This window comes from Rutilus rutilus (assembly GCF_951802725.1).
Source record: "Rutilus rutilus genome assembly, chromosome: 13".
Taxonomy (NCBI): Eukaryota; Metazoa; Chordata; class Actinopteri; order Cypriniformes; family Leuciscidae; genus Rutilus; species Rutilus rutilus.
In genome coordinates, this window is record NC_140218.1 from 36286838 (window position 1) to 36295178 (window position 8341).

The window sequence follows — 8341 nt, forward strand, 5'->3', positions numbered from 1 at the left end:
TATAATGTAAAAATGGCAGGGTTAAACATAATGTTCTTATGGAGAAAAGTTATTATAGCAGCCTGCTGTGACCGAGTCAATCATTTCATTTATACACTGAAAATGGTCAATACTTCTATTAAAGGGATACTCCACTTTTTTCGGAAATATGCTCATTTTACATCTCCCCCAGAGTTAAACAGTTGAGTTTTACCGTTTTAGAATCCATTCAGCCGAATTCCGGGTCTGACGGTACCACTTTTAGCATAGCTTAGCACAGATCATTGATTCTGATGAGTCCAGTAGCATTTCTTTCAAAATGACCAAAGAGTTTCAATATTTTTCCTATTTAAAACTTGACTCTTCTGTAGTTAAACCGTGTACTAAGATCGACGGAAAATGAAAAGTTGCGATTTTCTAAGCCTATATGACTAGGAACTACTCTCATTCCAGCGTAATAATCAAGGAACTGTGCGGCCGTAACATGGGTGCAGCAGGTGTAATGATATGACGCAGCGCCTGAAAATAGTCCCCAGCTCGGTAACTTCTTCCAACGTGACCGGGACTAAGTTTGTCTAACCTATTAGACCTATTTTCAGGCGCTGCGTCATATCACTACGCCTGCTGCACCCATGGTACAGCCGCACAGTTCCTTGATTATTACGCCGGAATGAGAGTAGTTCCTAGTCATATAGGCTTAGAAAATCGCAACTTTTCATTTTCCGTCGATCTTAGTACACGGTTTAACTACAGAAGAGTCAAGTTTTAAATAGGAAAAATATTGAAACTCTTTGGTCATTTTGAAAGAAATGCTACTGGACTCATCAGAATCAATGATCTGTGCTAAGCTATGCTAAAAGTGGTACCGTCAGACCCGGAGTTCGGCTGAATGGATTCTAAAACGGTAAAACTCAACTGTTTAACTCTGGGGGAGATGTAAAATGAGCATATTTCCGAAAAAAGTGGAGTATCCCTTTAATATTAAAGCTACAATATGTAAGATTTTTGTAATAAAATATCCAAAAATCACTTGCATGATATATTTCCTGCAATTGTGTACTTACAATATCCCAAAAGTTCCCAAAGATTTTTAATTTCAGAGAAATTCCAATTTTAAATAATGGCTCGTCTCTGGTCATTGTCGCCTGTCAATGGCGTAATATCCGCGTTATCCCTGGTTTCCGCTCGTACTGCCGTAGTAACCATGGCGACAGACGCGGACAACTGCGTTACGTCTAGCGTCTTGCTGTTGTTGTTTCGTTCAAACATTATGGATCATGGCAAGCAGACTTTGGGACAAAAGGAGAAATAAAACGAGGATCAATATCAGCGAGGCGTTTTCGAGATGCCGAGAGCTAGCGTCCGCGACTAACCTCGACTTCGCCACTCTTGCATGTACTTTATTAGACAGGTGAGCAAATGTACATAAAACTAATCAATGTTATATAGCTCAACATGATAAAATGTTAGAAGATGATCAGTATGTTATTCTAATGTTGATCTAGCTCACTGCTAGTCTCATACAGACAAACTAACACATAGAATAACATTATAACTTTCAACACACTCAATTTAGTGTGATAGTGTAGACCGAGTGAATCAGCGCAAATAAACTGTCCTGTGTGAGTATTAATTCAGCACTAGCGGGTAAGTTAGTTTGGCAGAATGAAATGTCCTCATTCCTTTATATCCGCGGGACTCGCGTGTGGCGCTGATATCTCTCTCATTAGCACACGCGTCCTGCTTCACACCACAGTCATGTTAAAAACATCAGTGTATTCACTCATCCATAAACATTATTAGATCCTTCAGCATGACGGCAAGATCCATAATTCCGCTTATGCGTCATCAACCTACGCCTTTGCTATTGTAAGAGGTTAGCGACCCCTAGCGGCGAAAAAAAAAAAACATATTGTAGCTTTAAGGTTCAACATTTACTAAAACGAATTTACGTTTCATTAACTCTACGTCCATGTTTGTGTCAAGTGCATCTTTCGCATCCCCCAATCACCCACAATCCTTTGCACACATTCAAATCCATTAAAGAACTGGTGGAAAATCAGTTAAAGGGGTCATATAATGCCATTTTTGTACAAGTTATTATGATTCTTTAGGCTCTAAATGAAAAGTTTGTAATACACTTTAATTAAAAATTCTCATTAGTATTGTAAGAAAACACTCATTTTACCTGGTCAAAAACAGCTCTGGTTTCAGCACGCCGTTTAAATGCATGTGTCTTTAAATGATAATGAGCTTTGCTCACCCCGCCCCTCTGTTCTGTGCGGACCAGTGTTGCCAGATGTACGATAATTATCGTATTTGTACGATAATTTTGACCTCTGTACGATGTACGATCAATAATGAAAAAAATCCTATAATGTACGATAATTTCAGAACTGTGTGACACTTCAAATGATGGTCGTTGTAATCATAGGGCTTCTATACTCATTGATCTAGCTGTGGATTCTACGTCTACCGGGGGAAGAACGTGTAGAGAGAGGGAGCGAGAGACATTTGCGTGTGTGTGCTAGTGTGCCTCACGAAGCGCATGTAAGGACCCAACCAATCAATTGTAAGTGCGGGCGGGCTTTTATCTATACTCCCGAAACGAATTAATCAGAACCGACCCCCCCATTGGAGATTTCTTGACTCCCAGAAATGACTTTGTGCAGGATGGGTCATTTTCATGTCGTTTCAAAAAGTTGTTGGTCGATAAATAGCTGTATTCTGTACAGGTTTGACTCGTGTACGATAATTTTCTTCCAAATACGATAATTTTGAGCTTCTGGTACGATACTTGGACTTTTCCAATCTGGCAACACTGGTGCGGACACCGTAACACAATAACACAATAACCATAACGCATTGTTCATTATAAACGTGGGATTATGAATTATATTGAGAACGTTGTACATAGAAAACATGCCGTAATGTACCCTGAGTGTAAACCTTAGCCGCATTCATCGTGAAGCGTGCAGCAAGCAATTTGCAAAGATTAATATAAATATTAATATAAAGGTTAATAAAACGTTACACTCACTTCAGTTCTTCTGGAGTTGCAGCAGGAACACGAATAGTTGGTACCGATCCTTTTTTCAGGAGCAGCTTCTTAGCAAAACCAGCTTTATACTGACCCTCGTTTGTAAAGCAGTCTGGTGTGTGAAATGATTCGCGCAAACATGAAAGCATTGACGTTGATCGTGGGGAATATTCCCTTCGAAAACAAACTCAGCCACTGCGTCTTCAGCGGTTCGGATTTAGGAACATCAAAATCACTGCTGTGTTCGTTATTACACCCAAGAACAGAACACCACAATCGCTTAGACGCCATTCTACTCATAGACAGTGCTCCAGCGTATCAACAATGCGGACTATGATGACAGCTCGCTCAGGACGGGTCTGTGTTGAAACGCTGCTGTCAATCAACAATCGTTGATTGTGACGTCACAAGGTCGAACGGCTTGATTTGAGATGGGGGAAAACATATAAGAAGATTTAAAAAAAAAAACACTGGATGGATTTCTATCATTTTATGATGGTTGTGTACAGGCACTGCCAACACACATTTCAGTACAATCAACTTGTAAAAGTGCATGTACCGTTATATGACCCCTTTAAAAAACTGAGCTTGTTCAATTTCATAACATAATACAAGACAAAAAAAAAACTATTTTGATTAAAGATTACGAGGGCACATGAATTTAAATAATAATGATGTGCAAAATCATTTATGATAAACAATGGAATATTCCATGAAAATAAGAACTGACTCGAACTGGTCGAAGAAGGACACAGGACTGGGATTCATCCTTCTGTATGAGAAGCATCCATTCACTTCTGATCAAGCAGGAATATTTTACTAAGATTAATGGTATGAATCCTGCAAACTCTGTCAATTATTCATAGAAACATTATGTAATCTCCCTCCCCGTCTTCATTACGTCCTTCCTAGATAAAAAGTGGTACATTTGAAAAAAACTACCAAGTGAAAAGCAAATCCAGCAGTCAAATCCTGCATATTCCCACACACATCTGAAGATCCTGCACAACAGCACTGCTAAAGACATCACGCTTAGATGTGGCACACAGAGACCGCACTCAAATCATGCTAAAGCTCCACTTCCCAATGGACTGTGTGTTTTTATGTATTTTTGGGAAATAACACAGCTTAATGAATAATCCAGACACCTATCAACCTTTTTTATAGGGTTATATCAGGAAAGGCATGCAGCTGGCACTATAGTTTCTGGGATGGAGGGCATGGCTATAGAAAGAAACAGCCATTAAACCCCACCCGTCTATTATAATCACAGGGATTGTGGGAAATGAGAGGGACAGAGGCGTTCGTCTGGATTACGAGCTGAGCTCTGCATGCAGGCAGCGATGGCTTTTCTTGCTCTTAAAGTGAGACTGAAGACTGACACTTCACACCTTTAACCTGTTCTCTCACATGACTGAATTACTGGCACTCACAAAGCAAGCCATGATCCAAAAATAACCCTTGTAAAAGCGTACCTGGAGTCAGGGGGTGCAACTCTGGTTTGACAAGTGCATGGCAGGATCAACCTTTATTTGGTCGGTAATTCATTGTTTGGCAATATCTAGAAAGTCCTCAAACATTTGCATTATAATGCAGCACTAGGACTCCAAATATTGCCATTTTTTATCTTCATTGCACTTGTTATTATAACCTTGGTTTTATTATACATTTTCTGTAAAGCTGCTTTGAAACAATGTGTATTGTGAAAAGCGCTAATACAAATTAATGTGAATTGAACTGAATTATAGTAATGTAGCAAACATGGTTTTTGGTGGATTGATTACCATTTGTATAACCACAGTTTTACTACAAAACCCATTGGTAAACTATGGTTATTGTAGTAAAACCATGGTTAATTTGTGGTTGGTATAACTATATTAAAACCCCTTAAAGGAACATGCCGACTTTTTTGGGACTTATTCACCGTATCCCCCAGAGTTAGATAAGTCCACACATACCCTTCTCATCTCCGTGCGTGCCGTAACTCTGTCTGTAACCCGTAACCCACCGCTAGCCTAGCTTAGCACAAAGACTGGAGGTAAATGGCTCCAGCTAGCATACTGCTCCCAATAAGTGGAGTTTTTGGAGTTGCGCTGAATTGGCCTAAAAAAATAAAAGTTTTTATGCCGTAAGATCTAATGCCGTAAGATCTCTGGTCAAACAAATGATTGGCTGAAAGCGCTGTCAAATAAATATCTGATAAATCATTGGTTATAATCACAAGCCTCCACGTCGTGGAGTCCACATGCTGGCTACGTCACATCATAACGTTAACATGCCGAAACGTCAGACCTTGTTTAATCCGGAATGGACAAAAGAGCACGAGTTTGGCCATGATGACCCTAGAGGAGCTGCTGTCGCCTGAGCTGCTGCAGAGGGGGAACTTCCTTAATAACTGAAATGTGTATTTATTTATTTTTCGCATTAGCCTATTTGTTTATATATTTCTGTTATTTCCAGAAGTCCAGAAATGTTATGTTTTCAGGCACTGTGCACTTTGCAAGACAGGTTCATCTCAGTGGTCAGTTTTTGAAACAGACATCACAATGTCTTGAATAAATACAAATACTGTGAACAAACACTTTTTTGCCTCTTCTGTTACACATAGGTCTACATCAAGATATATCGTAGATCAAATTGTCTGGCAATGAATAGAGTATTTCAGAATCACTGTATCATGATACCATCGATATGATGGACAAAATTGTATTGTAGTTGCGAGTACACCAGAGTCCTATGCAATTATTCTGGCCTCACTAAATGCCGCAAAGTGTCCTCCTTTTTGGTGTTATGGAAATGGCCACCCCAGCTCCAACTCTGAGCGAACTCTCACTCCTCACCACGGGGCGTCTCAGGCGCTGCGAGCAAATCACTCCGCCCAAGTAGCAGTGCTTCGCCAGGGTTCTCAAGTTTGATCAAAAGCTTGGAGTGAGATCACATGCGGTTAGGGGAGGAGCCCTAATGGAGCCCCGCCCCTGCCCCCGCCCCCCAATTTTACCCATTGTTCATAATTAACCAGCACAAATTGAAATTATAACAATTGGTAAATCTGATAAATGACAGAGCAATTCATCACATAAAAAATACTCTTTAATGTTATATTTCAAAATTACAAATATACAAAAATTATTAATATAATCTGGCAACCTTTTTAGGGGGCTTACCCTTTGGTGCCCAGAATGATAAAATATCTTTTTGCTTTTTTCCCTGACATCTTTGAAAAATACAAATGCAATGGCAATGATTAATGTATGTTTTGACAGGATATAAAATATTACCCAGAGCACTCTGCTTTAATACATGTAGCCTTAATGTAACTAGAAAGACTATTAATACAGTATAATATATCATTTAAAATAAAATGAAGAAATACATCTTCATTCCTTCTCATACCCACTAACATTTCCCTTAGTTTCAGATAACGTAAGCTAGCCAAACTGAGCCAAAGCAGCTTCTGGCCTGGTTGCAAAGTAGTTGTAGAGTTTTTGACTGCATCAATAATAATGTATACGATGGGCTATATATTAAATGTTCTAGCCTAAAAATGTTAGACGAGCTTTCTTCCAACATACCTTCTCCATCACGACGTGTGTTCGCGCGATGTTGTTGGTTACCTAGTAACGAACGTACGGTGGCCGAGAATGTTCCGTCAACTTCCGTGTGTTCGCGCATCTATGTTGCTTAGTAAGGAACGCAATCTGAAACTTCACTTTGTGTGCCTGCGTCTCGTATACAACATTATATATAAAGCTACTTGGTTGGCATTGCCTTTTCAGCGTGAGAAATACACGGTGTGGCGTGTGAGCGTGTGAACTGGTTGAATTGCGTGAGACTTGAGAACCCTGGCTTCGCCTTCTGAGAATATAGTTCCCAGTATGTATACGGTTAGAAGATGGCTGTGTCTCATGTGACCTTGTTATTTGTACACGCTGTGACTATACAAATCACAACATGTAAATAGGAAAATGTTGGCGTTATTTTGTCACGTATTGGGAGCAGTATGCTAGCTGGAGCCGTTTACCTCCAGTCTTTGTGCTAAGCTAGGCTAGCGGTGTGTGCGTCAGACAGAGTTACGGCACGCACGGAGATGAGAAGGGTATGTATGGACTTATCTTACTCTGGGGGATACGGGGAATAAGCTAAAGTCCCAGAAAGTCGACGTGTTCCTTTAAGTGTCCCACCGGTGGGCCCACAGCCATCACATATTTAAAACAGTAGTATCCTATACTAAACCTAAACTAATCTTGACAAACTATATATCATTTGAAAGCTTACAATCTCTAGTTTTCATATTTGCAACAAGAATATTTTCATACGCTATTGAAATAGTGATGAACATGAAAAATCATGAAAGAATGGTAGAAACCTCAGTTTGTTTTCTTGCCAAGAGTTCAAAAGATAACAATCATTCAATTTTTTTTGTTGAAAAAAATGGTCTGAAAATGTTTTAAATATAAAGAAAAAAATAATAGATTCACCATTTGTGATGTGGCAGCGAGCTATAGCGGACATACGTGTTCTTTTTATGTTTATTAGAGGTTGAATTCATATCAAAATCTACCAAACTTCCCATACTACTTCTGAATAGGATGTTTACTCATAAATTGTATGAAAATTGTGGGAATAATGGTCCAGATCACTCAAACCACTTATGGAAATAGAGGCGCCCTTATATGGGCAGTGATGGAGTCTGGTTGTCTCCTAGTGGAAGCGTTCGGTACTGCGCCCAAACAAAATCTCACTGAAAGCTCATTTTTTTTAGATATCAACCTAAAATTTGAAACACAACTTTCAGATTTTTGGCTTTGATTTTGGCTTTCTTAATTTATTTCACTTCTACAAAAATGTCAAATGTCTTCTTTAAAACAAGACCAATCTTACATCTATATTCCAAAGCATTCTTTAATTACAACCATTTAAGTTCAGAATGTGCATTTTCATGTCCATTAAAAAAAGAAAAAAAAAGAAAAAAAAAGGGGGGGGGGGGGTGACACTTAAGGGGTTACCAATGTTTTTTAGGTTTTATTTGTAGTAAAACCATGGTTAATTTCATAAGGGATAGCTCTAGTATTTGAATGTGGATGGCATAACATGAGAATTTATGAATTCATTCATTGCATCTTGTATAATCTGAGCACAGTTTGAGACAGCAAAAAAACAACAACAAAAAAAACTAGTATTTTATTAGGGGACACAAGATTATAGAGTTATAGAAGCATCTGAGAACCAGGACACTTCAGTCTATTTAATCTTTATTTAATCTCATTGCTGTCTAAAAGAGACAAAACTGAGAAATAAGGCGAGAAAAGGCACTGATCCAGC